Raw genomic sequence first — 22159 nt, forward strand, 5'->3', positions numbered from 1 at the left:
CTGGAGAAGAAGCTTCCACTGAGTAGATTGTGGTTTTCCAGAACCATTCACATCCTCACTAGCCAGTTCCCCCAGCAGGTGGCCACTGACAGGTCCCTCCTTTGGGAGGCCTGGTTCTGTGGGGGAGGGAGCCTAGGCAGCCAGTGCCATCAGCTGGAGGGGGTACCTCAGGGACCAGGTGTGGATCACCAGGGTGGCTGTGGGCAGTGATGGAAGCAAGGTCCACTGTACCCTGTTGCGATGGATGATACAGCTATGGATGACTAACAGTTTGTTTTCTTTTATTTTTATCTTCATTTTTGGCTGCACTGTGTCTTTGTTGCTGCCTGTGGGCTTTCTCTAATTGTGGCGAGTGGGGGCTACTCTCTAGTGGTGGTGTGAGAACTCTCTAGTTCTCACTGGGATGACTTCTCTTGTTGGGGAGCATGAGCTTTAGTGTGTGAGCTTCGGTACTTGCAGCACTAGAGTTTCAACTTGCGACTCTAGAGCATGGGCTCAGTAGTTTTGCACAGGCTTAGCTTCTCCAAGGCAATGGAATCTTCCCAGACCAGGGATTGAAACATTGTCCCTGTATTGGCAGATGGAGCACCAGGGAAGTCCTATTTTTTAATTTTTTAAAATTGAACTACAGTTGACTTACAATATTGTGTTAGTTTTAAGTGATTCAGTTATATGTATATGTGTATATGTATTCCTTTTCAGATTATTTTCCATTATAAGTTATTATAAGATATTGAATATAGTTCTTTGTGCTATATAGTAAATCCTTGTTGGTTATCTATTTTATATATATTGGTGTGTATCTATAAATCCCCTACCCATAATTTATCCCTCTACCTCCCCTTTCCCCTTTGGTAACCGTGTTTGTTTTCTATGTCTGTGAATCTGTGTCTGTTTTATAAATGAGTTGGTTTGCATTATTTTCTAAGATTCCACATTGAATGAATAACATTTTCAATGTTCATATTAAACTCAGGAGTGATATGGTACCACAAACAGATAATATCTTCAATGATGATGACATTTCACTATTAAGATCTTCCGTAATGATTATTTTAATGTTGAGTTAGAAACATTTTTATGATGAAGATCAATGAAGAAAAAAATGTGAACAGAAAGTTCAGCCAAAGGTGAGTTTAAACAGAGCTGTCTATTTGAAGATATTTCTCTGTGTAGACTCTTGCCTTACAGGTCTTTTAATATTAGCTTATTGGGCATTCCAGACACAAAAGTCACAAGAGAAAATGGTGAGACTCTCCTCTCAATCAACCCCAAATTGACTTTGATCAGGACTAGCATTTCTCCATCAAGGTAGGAATATTGCCATAGGAGGGACTGGGCACATACCAGAGGCCATAAATGAGGTTGACATCTCCAACTACTAAGTCAAAAAGCTGAAAAAATATAGAATATCTCAACAGGCAAAAGTGCAACGTCTTTGAGTGGCATATGAAATTTCCATCAAAGTGGCTTGATCTGGAAGGGTTTTATAAAAATAAACTGCTTTTCCAGCCCTTCCAGTACTCTTCTCCCCCTGGGAATGCAGTGGGCAGTGGCTGCAGACAGTAGCCTCCTTGGTAGTGTATGCAGCCTGTTGTCTGTACAGGTTGCCCTAAGGGACCTTGGAGACAGCCCTTTCCAGTGGACATTCATGACTGGCATGCTGGCCCCAGTCTAGGCTCCAGACAGGTGTGTGTGTTACCTTTGGAAAGCCCCAAGGGGAAGTGGCCAGGGTCCACACTGGCCAAGTCTTTATGTCTATCTGCATCAACCTGCAGAACAAGGAGCATGTGACTGGGGCCCTCCGCAGGGCCAAGTTCAAGTTCCCCGGCTGTCAGAAGATCCGCATCTCCAAGAAGTGGGGATTTACTAAGTTTCATGTGGATGAGTTTGAAAAAAACACAGTGGCAGAAAAGTGGCTCATCCCCAATGACTGTGAGGTCAAATAAACCCTAGTGATGGCCCCTGGACAAATGATGGCCCTGCACTCATGAGAGCCTTGGCGCTGTTCTCTCATTAGTCACACCCACCAGTACTTTCACTATAAGTACAAAAACTGTTTGTTTTTTGTAAACAAACAAAAAAAGCTGCTGTCCTTTCTCTAGGAATGTGTTAAGGTTAATGTAACCCTAAGTTTGTTCATAAATGTATAATCATTATAAATCCTGGAAAGAAGACACACACACACACACCTCTCTCTGTGGAGGCTTTTGTGTGTCATCTGTTAAAAATTATCTGTGCATTTAGTTTGTCCCTTGGACTGCAAGATCAAACTAGTCAATCCTAAAGGAATCAGTCCTAAATATTCATTGGGAGGACTGATGCTGAAGTGGAAGCTCCAATACTTTGGCCACCTGATGCAAAGTGCTTACTCATTGGAAAAGACCCTGATTCTGGGAAAGACTGAAGGCAGGAGAAGGGGACAACAGAGGATGAGATAGTTGGATGACATCACCAACTCGAAGGACATGAGTATGAGCAAGCTCTGGGAGTTGGTGATGGACAGGGAAGCCTGGCATGCTGCAGTCCATGGGGTCGCAAAAAGTTGGACACGGCTGAGGGATTGAACTGAACTTAGTTTGTCCATTTGTCCTAAAGTTTTTGAGCTGGAATTGCAAAAGACATTAGTTATTCAATTTAACACAGGCTTAAAATTGTCAAAGCATTCGGATTTCTACGAAGTCTCTCTCTTTATCAGGAAAGGGTATTTTCCTGTCCAATGATACTGACAATGAAAAAACCTTATCAGGCCCATGAAGTCACCTTGAAACACAAAGAATCTCTTTCAGGTGTAGAACGGCTTATGTAGGTGGCCCTGAATGATCTAGCTTTTGAAAAGGCAGCAGAGGGCCACCTGGCTGTTAAGACTCAGGCTCCAGAAGAAGCTCCACCAAACTGGTCCTCTTTGGCACCTCCTTACAGATTCCAGGGTACCACCTTGGGTGCCAGATGCTATGTCTCTCCCTTTGCCTTGTTGCCTAGTTACAGGTGCCATGTGCCCCTCCCTCCCTGTTGTCACGACCACAACGTGATGGAGAAGCTGTATAGTCCCGCTCATAATCAGTGGGCTGATCGAGTAGGTCATTTATCAAATTCATTTACTTATTTATCAATTATGTATCGAGTACCTGTTAGGTATCACGTTCCACACTAGGTGCTAGGATATAGGGAATAAGTTAATCTAGTTCTCACCCTCAAGGTGCTTATAATTTAGGGGCCTAGGGGGAGCACAAGCCTGAGCACAAAACAAACAAGGGGGGAAGTCTAATAAAAGTCCCTATGACATGTACTATAAAAGATATAGTACATAGTGTCCTGGAGACTCCCATGGACAGAGAAGCCTGGCAGGCTATGGTCCATTGGGTTGCAAAGAGTCAGACACGACTGAAGCAACTTAGCATAAAGGATCTAAGTGAAGGCTGAGATAGAAAATAGATGGAAAGTCTGTGGATTCCTGGCTTGAGTGACCGGGTAGAGTGATGACCATGGAAGGAGCACTGAGCTGGAGTGAAGGGCAGGTTCAAGTGTCCTGATGTGAGTGTGCTTCCCTCTGCTGTAGGGAGGGAAGCGTGGCCCGAGGGGAAGAAACAGAGGAGACTCACAGGAGAGGGCATCAGAGAGGAGATGGGTGTGTGTGCGTGTGTGCATGCATCAGAGAGGAGATGGGTGTGTGTGTGTGTTCTGGGAGACGAATCCAGGCTGGAGAATGTCAGGTCATCACACCTCTTAAAGTTTCCAGTGACCCATTGGGGGTTAAGGTCATGAGCAAAGTTGGTATTTAAAATAAACATGCCTTTGCTCTAAAAAATGGTAACATGGAAGCTGACAGTTTAAGTAGTTTACCCAAAGGTCACTTTCCTAATTCCCTGGTGAGTGTTTTTCATGGTAAATGATGTTCACTCTCATATTTCTGCTGATTTCAAAGAAATAGTGCTGATTCATTACCTAAAAGTAATCTCACCTGGGGGTCAGATATTGATCTTTGCCCCAATATGATTTCTTTCTGCCTGTTGGCAGTCATCCCAGCAGAAAACCTGGCAGAGTAAACCTTGCTCAACATTGACACTTGGCTGAGAGTTGGCAGGAGGGTGAAGGGCTGCTGAGGTGTCCTGAGAGGCTGTTGGATTTGCTTATGTGAAACTAGACTTCGATTCCATTTCTAAGTTATTCATTGCTTATTTAGTATGTAGTGCAGAAGTGCCAGGAGTCCTTAATGAGGAAAGCAAATGGGCAGAAGACCTAAATAGACATTCAAAAACTGAGCAGAAGACCTAAATAGACATTTCTCCAAAGAAGACATACAGATGGCCAACAGGCACATAAAAAGATGCTCAATGTTGCTAATTATTAGAGAATCAAATCAAAACTACAATGAGGTACCACCTCACACTAGTCAGAACAAATCTACAATGAGGTACGACTTCACACTGGTAAGAATGGCCATCAACAAAAAGTCTACACATTTTAAATGGCACTCACATTGAAAAGTAATATTTATGCGATTTCTCTTCATACAAATCTGAGGTTCACTGCATGTTTATCCATCCTGGGGGGTACTCAGGGTGGAACTGACTTTCCACTTGCACAGTATCTTCTTTTTTTGAGGTATCTCCATACTGTTCTCCATAGTGGCTGCACCAATTTACATTCCTACCATCACTGTAGGAGGGTTCCGTTTTTTCCACATCTTATCCAGCATTTGTTATTTGTAGACTTTTTGAGGATAGTCATTCTGACCAGTGTGAGGTTGTATCTCACTGTAACTTTGATTTGCATTTCTCTAATAATTAGTGATGCTGAGCATCTTTTCATGTGCCTGTTGGCCATTTGTATGTATTCTTTGGAGAAATGTTTCTTTAGATCCCCTGCCCATTTTTTGATTGGGTCTTTTTGTTGTTACTGGGTTGTGTGAGCTGTTTGGAAATTGTTGGTTACATCATTTGCAAATATTTTCTCTCATTTGTAGATTGTCTTTTCATTTTTTTTTAATGGTTTCCTTTGCTGTGCAAAAGCTTATAAGTTTGATTAGGTCCCCATTTGTTTGTTTTTTAAATTTATTTATTTTAATTGGAGGCTAGTTACTTTATAATATTGTGGTAGTTTTTGCCACACATCGACATGAATCAGCCATGGGTGTACATGTGTCCCACCATGCTGAACCCCCTTCCCACCTCGCTCCCCACCCCATCCCTCTGGGTTGTCCCAGAGCACCAGCTTTGGGCGCCCTGCTTCGTGCATCTAATTTGCACCGGTCATGTATTTTACACATGGTAATATACATCTTTCAATGCTATTCTCTTATTTTTGCTTTTATTTCTATTGCCTTGGGAGACTGACCTGAATAAACATTGGTACAGATTTGTGTCAGATAGTGTTCTGCCTTTGTTCTCTTCTAGGAGTTTTATGGTGTCATGAAAGTGAGAGAGTTAGTCACTCAGTCGTGTCTGACTCTGCAACCCCATAGACTGTAGCCCGCCAGGCTCCTCTGTCTATGGGATTCTCCAGGGAAGAATACTGGTGTGGGTTTCCATTCCCTTCTCTAGGGGATCTTCCCGACCCAGAAATCGAACCTGGGTCTGCTGCATTCCAGGCGGATTCTTTACCATCTTAGCTACAAGGGAAGCCCTTACACCATAGAACTATAGTGTCATGGTTCTAGACTATTTTAAAGCGGAGGCCCAACTTTGTAGTGAAGAGTGCTCTGAATCTGGAGCTAGATTATGACATAGTCATAGCATAAGAAACGAGAATAGTCCATCTTAAGTCATCTGCCCTCTTAATGAAGCAAGAATCTGGCAGAGGTCAAAAAAAGAAAAAAAAATGATAATGCCAGATATGACATGATCTCCTCTGATAAGTTTAATTGCAGTCAGAACTGAAACAATGAATTTGTGGTTCTCTACCAGAAATAAGGAGAACTAATTGAGATCATCAGAAGTGTCATCTTAAGGGACTTCCCTGGAAGTCCAGTGGTTAAGACTCTGAGCTTCCAATGCTAGGGGCATGTGTTTGATTCCTGTTCGGTGAACTAATCTCACATATTGCTGCTGGAGAAAGAAAAAAAAAGCACTAAAACCAAACCATTCAAGCCACGAAAAGCTAGAAGGAACCTTAAATACATATTACAAAGTGAAGGACGCCAACTGGAAAAGGCTACATACTGTATGATTCCAACTCTATGACATTCTGGAAAAGGCAAAACTATGGAGACAGTGATTAGAGCCATGGTGACCAGGGTTTGAGGGGAGGGTGGGGTGAAGGGGCAGAGCACAGAGGATTTCTGGGGCTCAGAAGCTATTCTGACATGACAGAGGTGGATTATTGTAATTTTGTCCCAAATCATAGGGGCAGAGCACAGAGGATTTCTGGGGCTCAGAAGCTATTCTGACATGACAGAGGTGGATTATTGTAATTTTGTCCCAAATCATAGAATGGGCAAAGGAGTGAACTGTAAGGTAAACTGTGTGCTTTGGGGGATACTGGTGTGTCAGTGTAGGTTTATCAGTTGTCACAAATGTACCTCTTTGGTGGGGGATGTTGATAATGGGGGAGTCTGTGCATGTGGAAGCAGGGAGTGTAATGGAAATCTCTACTTTCCACTCAATTTTGCTGTAAATATAAAATTACTCTAAAAAGGTAAAATCTACTTTGAAAAATGAAAAGGGTGAGAAAGCCTGGAAATGAGATCATTGTGTTCTAAGCCCTGGCAAAGACCATTGATGGTCAAACTAGCTGATGAAAGAACCTCAGGCAGGTGGGCCGAGTCGATCAATAAGCACTTCTGTTCTCTCTCCATTATACCAATCATGCAAGTTTATTTGTTCATTCAACAAAATGCGTTGCCTTCTGGCTGTGTGCCAGGTACTATGTTTAAGCCTGTGATATATAAAGAAGTCATTGGCCTAAGGAAGCCCATAGCCATCAGTGGAAACAGACAAGTAGTTGGACAATAAAAGTCTTGGATGATAGGGACTTCCATGGTGGTCAAGTGATGAACACATTGTTCTTCCACTGCAGCGGGTGTGGGTTTGATCCCTGGTTGGGGAACTAAGATCCTGTATTCTGTGCCGTGCAGCAGACACACACATGCATGGTATGATTCCATTGCTCAGTCGTGTCTGACTCTTTGTGACCCCATGGACTGTAGCCCGCCAGGATCCTCTGTCCGTGGGATTTCCCAGGCAAGAATACTGGAGTGGGTTGTCATTTCCTCCTCCAGGGGATCTTCCTGACTCAGGGATTGAACCCGAGTCTCCTGTGGCTCCTGCATTGCCGGCAGATTCTTTACTTTTTGAGCCATCAGGGAAACATCTATTTAAAAAAATTCTTGGATGATAAATATCAGAATAAAGATTTCTACCAGAAATTATTAAGCTGGGTTTCTAGTGCAGTTCTATCCTGACAATTTGGATCGATGATTCCAGCTCTCCTGTTTACTTTCAGATTAGAAGATTAGAGGTGAAGGTCAGATCTGATGGTCCATGTTCTTATGTAACTAACTGCATATCTCTTGAATAACTTCTTCCCCTACTGATAAAAATATCTAGCTAAATTCATTTCAATTGATTGCTAAATATTATTTGTTTTTAACTGATATTATATGCTATATATTAGTAAATACATTCCGCTCTGTTCTGGGAATACCAGAGGCTGGTTCTACATTAATGCAAGCAAATTAAAGAGGAAAATAGATTCACACTCTGCTAATATTTCTGTGTAGCTTGACAGTCAGATGTTAGAAGCTATAAACTGCCAAGTTAAAAAGTAACAAAAAGAAACGAAATACATTTTTATGTTATTGGGAATCCAAGCTGAGAAATAAGACTTCTTTCTACCCCCAAATTAGGGCTGCTTACCTCCCACCCCCCACCCCCATCTCCCAGCAGCTGGTACCCCACCTCCACCCTCCTACTATCAGAAATAATTTTCAGCAGCTGTCTGAGGAAAGTTCTGCAGCCACTGCCAAATTTGGGGCTTCAGTTGCATCCATATGCTGTTCCTGTAGCTATGCCAGTATCTTCCTATGGGCATGTGATCAGGTACAAGCAGCTCAGATCTCCCATGTGAACCTTAATGAAAACCAGGGCCATGCTCAACCTGCCAGGCACCCAAAGCCTCATCTTCCTTTTCCTCCTTGTGACAAGGTAACTGATCAGGAAGAATATGTAAGGGTCAGTGATAGGACTTGTGGTAACTGCAGGTTGTTAGAAGCAAGAGTTCTGAGAAGTCATTTGTGGTCTTGTTGCTATCTGGAATGTCATGGAATGTTGGTGATGTCGCCTATTTTGGGGTCGCAAAGAGTCGGACACGATGGAGCGACTGAACTGAACTGAACTGAATTAGGTGCCTCTTATCTGTGATGCTGTCCCCTGTTAGAAGAGCAGGCCTGCCAACTGCCGCTTTTCCTCTTGCTGCTGGCAGGAACGCTCATCATTAAAGGGATGGTGGCCGTGGGCCAATCATTCCATTCTTTCTACTTGGCCCAACTTCTTAAACTGTTTTTGGAATCAACTGAGAGATTAGCATTGAAACATATATGTTACTGTACATAAAATAGCTAGTGGGAAGCTGCTGTATAACACAGGGAGCTCAGTGCGGGGCTCTGTGATGGCCTAGAGGGGTGAGATAGGGTAGGGGGCAGGAGGGAGGTCTAAGAGGGAGGGGATATATCTATACATATAGCTGACTCACGTTATTGCACAGCAGAAACTAACACAACATTGTAAAGCTATTATCCTCCAATTAAAAATGAATTTAAAAACCAAAGAAAGAAATATAAAAAAGAAAAATTGATTAAAAAACTGTTCTATTGAAATACAAGATATATGCAAAAAAGCATATAAGTTTACAACTGGTTGCTGTGTACTCTCAGTCACGTCCCGACTCTTTGCAACGCCATGGGCTGTAGCCTGCCAGGCTCCTCTGTCTATGGGATTTTCCAGGCAAGAACACTGGAGTGGGCTGCCCTTGCCTTGTCCCAAGGAGCCTCCCCCACCCCACCCCCATCAAGGAAGAGACCATGATGAGTGTCCCAGAGGCTCGCTGCCAATCCCCATCCCCTCTCTTCCCCAAAGGTTCCTGCCCTCCTCGCATTACACACCCTGGATTTGTTCAGCTTGCTTTTAACTCAGATAAGTGGGCTCATAAAGGGTGTGTCCTTTAGTGTGTCTGGGTCCTTCACGCAACATGATGTGCATGGGAGTCGTCCCAGTTGTTTGGCACAGCTGTTGTTTACTGAACTGGTACAAGTGCTCCACTGTCTGCCTATCCTCTTGTTTATTTATCTATTCTGTTGTCGACGGACATTTGCACTTTGGGGCTGTTAAAAGTATACTGCTGTGAATTACTTGTATGTCTTTTGGTGGCATGGGCTTGCATTTCGGTTGTGTATATATATTATACACTGGGTTGGAATAATTACTGTAATGACTGGCTTACAAGTTTTGCCTTGTAGGGGAAGGCACAGTTCACCCTGGGCCTCAAGAACCCCTGCATGTCTTTCCCAGGGGTGCAGACGTCAAGCCACACCCATCCCTGATACTGAGCAGTTCCTGTAGCAGTTCACACAGACAAGAGAGGTCCAGGTGAGCATCGTGTGGTTACTGCTTGCTCCTCAGGGGAAACAGGGGACTGGCTTGTTTGCTGCTTTCTTCCAAGGGTGCTGAGCCCCAGGTCCCACGTCCCTCAAATGCAGAGCAACCTGCTGAGTGACCGGCTTTCATCTGGACCCTCCATGTTGCCCAGTGGGCTTGGGAGGCACAGGAGCCAGCGTGACCATTTGACGTTCCTGCTGGTTGCTGTACTGTGGGTAATAAACTATTGCTGTGATTTATTACATCTCAGAGACCACTTCTGGCTACTGTGGGTGTGATAGCCCTGCTCTGCTCATCACCCAGGCATCTCCTTTGGGGTCTTTTTATCCCTTGCTTGTCTATGAGGCTGGGGTTCTTTCCTGATAGAGCTCATCAGCTGTAGTGGGTGATGCTAATCATTTCCCAAAGTAGTGTGTGAGATTTCTTGTTCTTCTGACCCCGTTTTTAAAACTGAAGTATAGTTAATTTACAATATTGTGTTACTTTCAAGTGTACAACAAAGTGATCCAGATTTCTATATCTAACTGTATTTATGTGTGTGCATGTGTGCTAATTCAGTCGTGTCCAACTCTTTGTGACCCTATGGACTGTGACCCACCAGGGTCCTCTGTCCATGGGATTCTCCAGGCAAGAATACAGGAGTGGGTTGCCATGGCCTCCTCCAGGGGATCTTCCTGACCAACTATTTGTGTGTGTGTGTGAGTATAAAATTCAGATTATTTTCCATTACAGGTTATTAGAAGATACTGAGTAGGTCCTTGTTTACCTGTTTTATATATAATAGTATGTATATATTAATCCCAAACTCCTAATTCATATCTCCCCTCCCCCCCACTGTTTGGTAACTATTAAGTTTGTTTTCTATGTCTGTGAATCTATTTCAGTTTTTAGATAAGTTCATTTGTATCATTTTTTAGATTCCATATCTAAGTGATAGCATCTGATATTTCTATTTCTGACTTACTTCATTTAGTATGATAATCTCTAGGTCCATCCATGTTGCTGCAAATGGCATTATTTTGTTCTTTTTTATGACGGAGTAATATTGCATTGTGTATATATACCACATCTGCTTTATCCATTCATCGGTCAGTGGTTATTTAGATTGCTTCTGTGTCTCGGCTACTGTATATAGTTGACCCAAATTTTTAAGACTTTTCTATCACTCGTATTTTACTGATGATTATACGTGTGATACTTTCATATTATCAAATAGGATAATTCTGACAGCTCTGTGAGGTCAGCATTATTTTACAGATTAGGGCACTGAAGACAGAGGGTTAAGGGATACATTTGATTTTATATAACTATGACCACAGCAGTAACCATCTCATATAAACGAGTAGTTACCTATTGCCTATCAGCCCCTGTGTTGGGCGCTTTATATCTGAGTCATTCATAACAATGCTCCAACATAGGTATTACAGTCATTCCCAGTGACCAGCTCAATGAATCGACATGCAGTGAAGTGAATTCACACGTCCACAGTCACACAAACTGTTGTTGGCAGAGCTTTCAAGGTTTCAATCCAGGGTGAGCCTGACCTCTGGCCATCACATTCCTGGTCTAGATCTGGTACGTACTTGAACCCCCGTTCTCAGAATCCAGAACTGGTGCTTAGTTCACCACCCATTTTGCTGACCCCAAACCTCCAACAACCGTCACCCTGTTTGTCTTTCCTACTAGTGTACAATTTAATGACCAATGATCAGGCAGAGTGAAAAGAGAGGCATCTGTGCGAAGTTGCTTCAGTCATGTCTGACTCCATGTGACTCTATGGGCTGTAGCCCACCAGGCTTCTCTGTTGATGGGATTCTCCAGGCAAGAATACTGGAGTGGGTCGCCATGCCCTCCTCCAGGGGATCTTCCCGACCCTGGAATCGAACCTGTGTCTCTTGCATTTCCTGCATTAGCAGTCAGGCTCTTTATCACTAATACCTGGGAAACCCAAAAAGAGAGGGAGGAGAATGGAAAGTTTGTCTTATTCCTATACCAGATCATCAGCCTCTGGATAACAGATCGTTCCCTGAATGTATTAATAAAATTACATTCAAAGGGGAATGCAAATCCCTGGAAATTGAGAAGAGTATGTGTGGCTAATTTTAAAGGAAAAGTTAGTTTTTGCTTTTGAAGGTTCTCCCTCTCATCACCACCATCTGGAGCTCTCTGTCTCCAGGGAATTCAGTTCTAGAAGGTCAGGAGGGGTGCATAGTCATGCATCAGTGTTAGCAGAGCCCAGAGGAAATGAATGCTCAGAAATTCACCGGTCTCATGGTTTTTGGTCTCACTGTGCTACAGTGGCCTCAGCCTGCCCTCCTGGAGGAGCAAACACATGATTAACTTCACACCTACCCAATTCGCTTCTTTGCTTCGGGACCTTGGCCACTCTTGGGGCTAAGCTGACTCTCCATCACAACCTAAAAGTGAAAGTGCTTTTCTAACTTGCCGCCCCCCTCCCCTGCCTCACTGCCAGCATGTTTCTTCGGCAACATCACATTATTTCTCTAACCCTGAATATGATAAAGGGGGAAATTATGTAACATTTGCCTAGTTGCCATTTTAAGAAGCCAATTCAAAGAGATCCTTGGGAAAATTATTTTAAATGCATGTTTATAAAATCACTTTCTACATTTTAAAAACCTGTATGGTTTTTTAATGATGGTTCAAAGTTTCTCTTTAAATATCCATCCATATATGGGACTGGGTATTGGCAGAGTGGGAGTAGGGATTTAACATGGATGTTCAATGGGAAATTCTGAAATATTCCCCAGCAACTGGGACCTTCTCACCAAATAATGTGCTCAGTCTCTCAGTCGTGTCCAACTCTTTATGGCCCCATGGACTCTAGCCCATCAGGCTCTTCTGTCCATGGGATTCTCCAGGCAAGAATACCAGAGCGGGTAGCCATTCCCTTCTCGAGGGGATCTTTCTGACCCAGGGATTAAACCTGTATCTCTTGCGTCTCCTGCATTGGCAGGTGGATTCTTTACCACTAGTGCCACCTGAGAAGCCCTCTCACGAGGTTGGAGGGGGGATTTTAATATCAACATCTGTGCTCCAAAGTGATCATTTCAGGAAATAAACTAAAGGGAATATGATGAGGAAAAAAAAGTAGATAATTTCATAAAATGGAGGTGGTGGAAAATCTGCATACATGACTGGGGGAGGGGTGAACAGGGGTATACATGCTCGTATCATAAAATAAATCCCCTTGAGTCCTGTTGGTTATTGTTTCATATCGAAAGTAAGGGAAAGAAAGCAATTTTCAGCATTTGTACTTGGGATTATTTATACAATATTGTTACGGTCACCTAGTCTTGGAAAAAACAAACGAACAACAACAACAACAACAACAAAAACAAAGAGATGTAAATGTCATCTCCAGAGTGTCTGGGGTAGAGCCTTCTGTTTTGATTCTGAAAGGTATTTCAAATCTGTGCTGCTTTTGAGTGGATCCACAAGATCAGGTCAGAAAAATGCCTTGCATTTGATGTTAAATACTGTTTCTTTCAATAGAATAGTAAGCCAAAAATAGTTGTTCCTTTGACCCCCTGGGTATGAAAGAGGAAAAAGTTGATGAGAGGTGAGTTCTTCAGATCTAATGTAGGATTTGTGGGATGGGGACATCATCTGAGATCAGGGAAATTACTATATGTGTGTGAGTCTGTAGAATCCAAGCAGAATAAATCCTCCCAAAGCAAGTGGCCCATTCTTTTGTTTTTGCTTTTTTGTCAGCTCCTCACTTTGCATGTTTGACAATGAGACCCACTCAAGAAGAATTTCTGATGAAAGACCTAGTATCTATAAAAGAAAAATTTAATTGTGCTTATCGGGGTTTTGAACTAATTTACCTCTTATGATGCACACAAAAAGCAGGTCATGCCTCTTACTTTAGCAGATGTCAGGAAGATGAACCTTTCTGGAAGCATCTAAGTCATCTGTAAAGGCAGGTTTCTTGACAGTGTGGGCTGCGGGCCCGGGTTTCTCAGGGCTCCTGGGGAATCTCTCACTAGAATCTTAACAGAGAGAGACCAATGCGCAGTGGCGGAGCCTGAAGACACACACACACACACACACACACACACACACACAGACACACAGACACACAGACACACAGACACACACACACACACAGACACAGACACAGACACACACACACACACACACACACACAGACACAGACACACAGACACACAGACACACCCCGTGCCCGAGAATACGCAGAGTGCAAAGTTTCTGGAGCTGAACCACTATGTTGGTGAATAGAAAGGCTAAATGTGGCTCTGGGAAAGAGCAAATGATCACTGAGCTGGGGATGAAAGTTCCCTGGGAGGGCAAGTGGACAGGTGAAGAGAAAGGATGATGATGTCACAGAAAGGTGGATCCTGCCGTGAGGACGCAGATGGTGCTGTGCTGTGCAGGCTCTGGCTATGGCCCTGAGCCCACTCTCCATGGTACCTCCCAGTCCTGGAGCCTTACAAGTCACCCAGCACCTGCCCAGGAGACTCCCTTGGGGACTTCCCAGGCGGTCCAGTGGTTAAGACTCCACGCTTCCAATGCAGGGGGCATGGGTTTGATCCCTGGTCGGTGGTGGGGGGTAGGGTTGCTAAGAGTCGGACATGACTGAGCAACTTCACTTTCACTTTTCACTTTCATGCATTGGAGAAGGAAATGGCAACCCACTCCAGTGTTCTTGCCTGGAGAATCCCAGGGACGGGGGAGCCTGGTGGGCTGCTGTCTATGGGGTCACACAGAGTCGGACACGACTGAAGTGACTTAGCAGCTGCAGCAGGGAACTAAGATCCCACATGCCATGCAGTATGCCCCCCGCCTCCCCCCACCAAAAAAAAGCCAAGAGAATCCACTGGCATCTAAAACTCAGTTTATCCCAACCCGCCCTCACCCCCACATTTCTTGCTACTCTGCTTCCTCTTCCTGCCAGCCCACAGCTGCAGAGTGATGAAGTCTTCCTGCCCTGCCTTCTATAGCAGCTCCCAGATTTCTCTCCGCATTGCCCTCTTCCTTTCTGTTCCAATCTCACAGCCTTAGCCGTGGTGGGGTCTTCTTGTCTCCCTAATCTGAAAAAGTAACACAGTCAGTATTTTCCATAGTGCCAAAACCTTCATAGGTTTCCATCACCTACCAAACGAAGCTCAAACCCACAAGAATCCATCCAAGCCTCTGGGATTGGGATTAATGCTCTCATGGATGGTGAAGCCAACTGTTCTACTGAATATCATGCAAATTGAGCTCAAGGGTCTTTTCCTGTACTTGGACCATCCCTGTGTTCTAAATGTAGCCTCTTCATTTTGATTGCCTTCCTCTCTCTTTGCTTGTCGGTATTCTGTTTATTTGGGGCTACCCTGATAGCTCAGCTGGTAAAGAATCTGCCTGCAATGCAGGAGATCCCCTCCTCTCTCTTTGCTTGTCAATATTCCTTTTATTTAAGATCCAGTTTAAATTTCACCTCCTCCAGGAACCTTGTTCTCTTGCAAACAGATGGAAGCTATCTTTTCCTCCTCAACATCCTTATAATAATCAGTGCATACTTTCTTTCTTCCTTCTTTCTTTGGCCACACGGTGAAAGCAAAGTCATCACTTTGCTGACAAAGGTCCATCAAGTCACAGCTATGGTTTTCCCTGTAGCCATATACGGATGTGACAGCTGGACCATAAAGAAGGCTAAGAGGTAAAGAATTGATTCTTTTGAATTATGCTGGAGAAGACTCTTGAGAGTCCCTTGGACTGCAAGAGGATCAAACCAGTCAATCCTAAAGGAAATCAACCGTGAATATTCACTGGAAGGACTGATGCTGAAGCTCCAATACTTTGATCACCTGATGCGAAGAGCTGACTCATGGGAAAAGACTCTGATGCTGGGAAAGATTGAAGGCCAAAGAAGAAGACGGCGGCAGAGGATGAGATGGTTGGATGTCATCACTGACTCAATGGTTATGAATTTGAGCAAACTCCAGGAGATAGCGAAGGACAGCCTGGAGTGCTACAATCCACACCACTGCAAAGTTGGACCCAACTTAGTGACTGAAAAACAACATGTTCGGGAACTTAGTTCCCTGACAGGGTGCAAAACTATGCCTTCTGCAGTGGAAGAATGGAGTCTTAGCTACTGGACCATCAGGGACTTCTCTTTTTAAATAAATTATTTTTAATATCCCTATTTTAAAGTCAGCTGGTTAATAACCTTAATTTCATCTGCAACCTACACTCTCTCTTGCCAAATAGCATAGCATATTCACAGGCTCTGGGATTAGGGTGTGGACATTTTTGAGGGCTGGTATTCTGCTTATCACAGGATCCTTCCATGTATTTTTCTCTTTTATATTCACATATCAATATTGTTATAAAGACATATTTATTTTTTTAACATGTGATTTTTAAAAGCATGAGATACTGTATATATATATATATATATGATATTATATATTTTGCTTTTCTCAATGAATAATTTATCTTGCATAGTTTTGGGGTCAGTTCTTTTGGAGGCTGTCACTGTTAATAATTGCATAGTATCCCATAGTTTATTACTATTAATGGATGTTTAGGCAGCTTTAACATTTTTTACCCTTGGTCGTATATATCTGTGTCCTTAGACAAGACTGACTACAGCACAGATGTCTATAAGTGGACCCACTGGGAGCAAAGAACATATGTATATTTTCAAAGGGCATTAAAATTTTTTATTTACAGTTTTAAACCATATTTGCTGATTACATATCATTAAATAGTGTAGAAATTTTAAAATATAAGATTATTTATTGTCCAAATTCTTAAAAACTCAGTAAGTTTACATCTTTTTTTTTTGGACTAGTTGATTAATTCACCTGCCACTCATCTGTGTGCACAGGATGAAACCACATGACTTGATTGTATTAAAATACAGTTATTGTTGTTACTGTTACTTATTTATGTTTTTAAAACCTGTACAGGAGATTTCTGGATAGAATTTCTGTATCCCAAACTGTTCTCAATAACTACCTTGGTTGGGAAGTGAAAAGGATGCGTTAGGGTTATTAAAATTCACTTTTGCTTCAAGAATTTATTATGAAATGTTAGGTACAAACCTTACTGGACCAAACAAGTCATGCAAAAAGGGTCTTTGCTAGTGTTTATGGCCCATATGTTAGACAACTTGGGGAGAAGGTAGCAAAGACCCAGAATCCCTTTAATGACCTAGCTTGATTTTGAGAAAGAAGAAAACACTGGCAATGACTCACAAATGTCCACCCAACCTTGCCTTTTTTGGGGTCATTAAATTACTTATGTGACTGTACCTCTGAAAGGTGGCCTCTTCCCAAGGATGCTAAAATGAAAGTAAGAGTGCAACTCAATTGTGTCTGACTCTCTGTGACCCCATGGACTGTAGCCTGCCAGGCTCCTCTGTCTGTAGGATTTCCCAGGCAAGGATACTGGAGTCAGCTGCCATTTCCTTCTCCAGGGAGTCTTCCTGACCCAGGGATTAAACCCAGGTCTTCTGCATTGCAGGTAGATTCTTTACCACCTGAGCCACCAGGGAAGCCTGAAAGATTCTGCTAAGTTTGTCTGCAAGCTTGGCTTATGCAAAGTGTGGGTGTTGAGGTGACAAGGAAATGAGCCCCTTCCAAGCCAAGAGAGCTTTAAGTTAAGTATTCTGAAAGTTAAAATCTCAACTAACAAAACCATTGCAGTGGTTTTACTCCTCTGACAAACTCTCCAACCTCTTTACAGATCTCTAGTGTCCTGTTTTCCTTTATTCCCCTAAACAGGAACAAGACTTCCCTTCTTTTTAAACTTATAATTGAGTAATTTCCTTTTAAATGTTCTTGACCTCTTTTATTGTAACCCATGTTGTTTTTTAAAATTGTGTATTTTAATCCCAGTTTGTTTTGTTCAGAAAGATTGCAGGGTATGAGATCAATATATAAAAATCAATTTGATTTCTACATCCTAGCTATGAACAAAGTGAAAATTAGATTATGGAAACAACTCTATTTATAGTAGCATCAAAAAGAATAAAATCCTTAGGTCTATATTTGACAAAAGATGTGCAAAACTTATACTCTGAAAACCGCATAACTACAAAGTCACTGAAGCAAATTAAAGAAGACCTAAATAAATGGAAAGACCTAAGTAAATGATCACTTATTGGGAGACTTAATATTGTAAGATGACAGTACTCTTCAAACTGATCTACAGATTCAGTGCAATCCCTATCAAAATCCAAGATGATTTCTTTGCAGAAATTGACAAGCTGATCCTAAAATTCCCATGGAAATTAAAGGGACCCAGAATAGCCAAAACCATCTTTAAAAAGAACAAAATTGGAGGATTCACATTTCCCAGTTTCAAAACTTACAAAAGCTGCAGTAATGAAGATAGAAACTAAAGAAAACACAGATAAATTGGACTTCATCAACATTAAAAACATTTGCAATTCTAAGAACACCATCGTGAAAATGAAAGGAAAACTCACAGAACGGGCTAAACATTTTTGCATATTTCTGATGAGGAACTTACCTCTATTACAACTCCTACAACCAACTCAATAATAAAAAGACGAATAACTCACTTAAAAATGAGTTAAGGTTCTGAATAGATAGTTCGCCAAAGAAGACATACAAGTGACCAATAAGTTCTGGAAAAGATGCTCAATATCATTAGCTATCATAAAATGCAAATCAAAATCACAATGAAATACCACTTCACATCCACTGCTGCTGCTGCTAAGTGGCTTTAGTCGTGTCCGACTCTGTGTGACCCCATAGACGGCAGCCCACCAGGCTCCGCTGTCCCTGGGATTCTCCAGACAAGAACACTGGAGTGGGTTGCCATTTCCTTCTCCAATGCATGAAAGTGAAAAGTGAAAGTGAAGTCGCTCAGTCGTGACCCCATGGACTGCAGCCCACCAGGCTCCTCTGTCCATGGATTTTCCAGGCAAGAGTACTGGAGTGGGGTTCCACTGCCTTCTCTGTCGCATCCACTAGGAATGCTATAATCAATAATATAGGTAATAACAAGGCTTGGCCAAGGTGTGGAGAAACTGGAACCCACCACATGTGGTGGGAATGTAAAATGGTGCAACCACTTTGGAAAACAGTCTGGCAGTTCCTCAAAAGGTTAAAGATTAAGTTGTCATATGACCCAGCAAGACTACTCCTAGGTCTGTACTCAGGAGAAATGAAAACATGCCAGGTAGTTCATGGCAGCATTATTCATCATAGTCAACACCTGGGAACAATCCAAATGTCCATCGGCTGATGAATGGATAAATAAAACATGGTACATTCAAACAACAGAATGTTATTAAGCCCTAAAAAGAAATGAAGTGGTTAAACATGCACAACATGGATTAGCCTTGGAAACATGCTAAGTCAACCACAAAGGACCACATTTATGAAATAAATATCCAGAAGAGATGAGTCCATAGAGACAGAAAGTAGATTGAGGGTTGTCCAGGGCTGGAGGAGGAGGTGAGGGGAAATAGGAAAAGAAGCACAGGAGTTTTGGAGGTGATAAAAATGTTTTAAAATTGATTGTGGTGGTATTTGCTTGACTGTGAAGATGCTAACAGCCATATTACTGACTACAGTAAACGGGTGAAATACATGGTATGTACATTTTATCTCAATAAGACTGTAATAAAACGAAAGTAATATCCTTTTGAAGTTTCTTACTTATGAATATAAGGCTTTTCCCTTACTGTGGATCCTGAAGCGATTTCTGGAAGGGGTCGTGATGCTGGTGGGAATTCTGTGTGTCCTCATCTATAAAGTGACTATAGACATAGAGAACAAATGTATGGATGCCAAAGAGGTAAGGGAGTGGTGGAATGAATCGGGAGATGAGGGCTGACATACATACACTATTGATACTATGTATAAAATAGGTGACTAATGAGAACCTACTGTATAGCACAGGAAACTGCTCAGTGCTCTCGGGTGACTTAAATGGGAAGGAAACCCAAAAGAGAGGGGGTATATGTATATGTACAGCTGATTCACTTTATTGTATAGCAGAAACTAACAGAACACTGTAAAGCAACTATACTCCAATTAAAAAAATAAAAATAAAGTCACGTGGTTAAGCACTAAGTTAAGATTATTTCCGGGGCTTCCCTGATGACTCAGTGGTAAAGAACCCGCCTGCCAATGCAGCAGATGCAGGTTTGATCCCTGGTTCGGGAAGATCACCTGGAGAAGGAAATCGCAACACGCTCCAGTATTCTTGCTGAGAAATCCCATGGATAGAGGAGCCTGGCAGGCTATAGAGTTGGGCACAACTTAGCAAATGAGCATGCACACAATGTTATTTCTGCCCGGGAGACTGCCTGATGGGCTTCATTTCTTTCCCTAGCGGATTCTGAGTGTTCAAAAACCCGTAATTTCAAAATATTGAGTATGGGGTCTTTAATCCACAGCAGAGGGGTCATTTGGAAGACTAGAGTGGAAAGAGACAGTGTTTGTGTGGATGGCTGCACACACGTGTGGAAGGGGAGAGGTGGGTGAAGGGAGAAGCACAACTTTCTAAGCTATTGTGCATCCCTGGTTGCCAGGACAAGGGGTTCCTGGAGGTGGCTGGGTCCAGGGTTTCAGGCACTAGAACGAGATGCCTGATCTGGGCTGCTTCCTCCTCCAGCTCCCAGGCGCTGGGTCTCTGGAGCCCAGCAACCTGGGCTTCACGGAATCGTACACTATCCTCTTCCCCAGCTCTCTATTCTATCAGAGTAGCTGCTCCATTTCTTCTTTCCCCCTCTCAAGCTGCTCTAGTCTCAGGAAAGATTTGGGTCTGCTTCCTGTGTGTGTATGTGTCTTATTTTTTTAAAAAATCCTGGGGATTCTATTTTTACTCCTCTGTTCAGGTGTCCAAATGATGAAGATATTTTCTCCCAATCAGCAGCAGCCCACCCACAATGTCACTGTGTTCCGTGATTAGGCTCCGTAATGACCAGGGTCCCCTCCTGCCCCCGGGCTGCTCTTTAGCACGCCCACTCCAGCTGCTGCCACAAGGAAAATGTGCACTGGGCCAGATCTGGAGCCAGAGCTGGGGAATAGGCATTCCAGAAAGCCCATCTCACTAAAGATGAAATCCAGGAGACAAAAATGAGCTCTGGAAGTACTCTCAAGTTCAAAGTTCTGAGTGAAACCTGTGAACCTCACAGGCCAGGGCTCTGCCACCTCCTTGGTTGTATCTTCTGCCTCCAGCCCCTCGCCCACTCCCTGCCACTCAGCCGCCTTCCTGCTGCTGCTTCTCTCTGACAACCATATTCCTGCCTGAGGCTTTTTCCAGGTTTGTAAAATGACACCCAAGCCCCACCTTTTAGATATCCGCCTCTCATTATGGACTGAGAAAATAACATCCACTTCTGTTCTCATGGTTTTTAGTAGCTTGTGCAGCTGTGACGTGTTCATTTTATTTGTGTCTGTAAATATCCTGTCATTGATGGGAGGATTTTGGAAGGCAAGGTGTATTATTCTATTTGCTGCTGTAACATATTACCCTGAACTAAGTGTCATGTAGGGCCACCCAAGATGGGCGGGTCATGGTGGAGAGGTCTGACAAAATGTGGTCCACTGGAGAAGGGAATAGCAAACCACTTCAGTATTCTTGTCTTGAGACCCCCGTGAACAGTATGAAAAGGCAAAAAGATAGGACATTTTCTGAAAGATGAACTCCCCAGGTTGGTAGATGCCCAACATGCTACTGGAGATCAGTGGAGAAATAACTGCAGAAAGAATGAAGAGATGGAGCCAAAGCAAAAACAACACCCACTTGTGGTTGTGACTGGTAATGGAAGCAAGGTCCGATGCTGTGAAGAGCAATATTGCATAGGAACCTGGAATGTCAGGTCCATGAATCAAGGCAAATTGGAAGTGGTCAAACGGGAGATGGCAAGAGTGAACGTCGACATTTTAGGAATCAGCTAACTAAAATGGACTGAAATGGGTGAATTTAACTCAGATGACCATTATATATACTACTGTGGGCAAGAATCCCTTAGAAGAAATGGAGTAGCCATCATAGTAAACAAAAGAGTCCGAAATGCAGTACTTGGATGATTGATCTCACAATCAGAATGATCTCTGTTTGTTTCCAAGGCAAACCATTCAATATCATGGTAATCCAAGTCTATCCCCTGACCAGTAATGCTGAAGAAGCTGAAGTTGAACAGTTCTATGAAGACCTACAAGACCTTCTAGAACTAACACCCAAAAAAAATGTCATTTTCATTATAGGGGACTGAAATGCAAAAGTAGGAAGTCAAGAAACACCTGGCTGCTGCTGCTGCTAAGTCGCTTCAGTCGTGTCCGACTCTGTGCGACCCCATAGACGACAGCCCACCAGGCTCCCCCGTCCCTGGGATTCTCCAGGCAAGAACAATGGAGTGGGTTGCCATTTCCTTCTCCAATGCATGAAAGTGAAAAGTGAAAGTGAAGCCACTCAGTCGTGTCCAACTCTTAGTGACCCCATGGACTGCAGCCTACAAGGCTCCTCTGTCCATGGGATTTTCGAGGCAAGAGTACTGGAGCAGGGTGCCATTGCCTTCTCCGAAGAAACACCTGGAGTAACAG

General features: G+C 43.0%; 1 protein-coding gene and 1 non-coding gene across 10 annotated transcripts in view; one reads left to right on the top strand and one right to left on the bottom strand.

The window, feature by feature from the left end:
* Positions 1–22159, bottom strand: part of DLGAP1 (DLG associated protein 1) — a 533225-nt gene that overhangs the window by 178991 nt on the left and 332075 nt on the right. The gene's annotated exons all lie outside the window — the stretch shown is intronic.
* LOC129549946 (small nucleolar RNA SNORA70) lies at positions 1501–1634 on the top strand. The gene has a single exon (XR_008684747.2). It is a non-coding gene; the product is annotated as a small nucleolar RNA SNORA70 (small nucleolar RNA).

Source organism: Moschus berezovskii, chromosome 28 (genome assembly GCF_049115385.1).
Source record: "Moschus berezovskii isolate FMDL1 chromosome 28, NW_MosBer_1.0, whole genome shotgun sequence".
Classification (NCBI taxonomy): Eukaryota; Metazoa; Chordata; class Mammalia; order Artiodactyla; family Moschidae; genus Moschus; species Moschus berezovskii.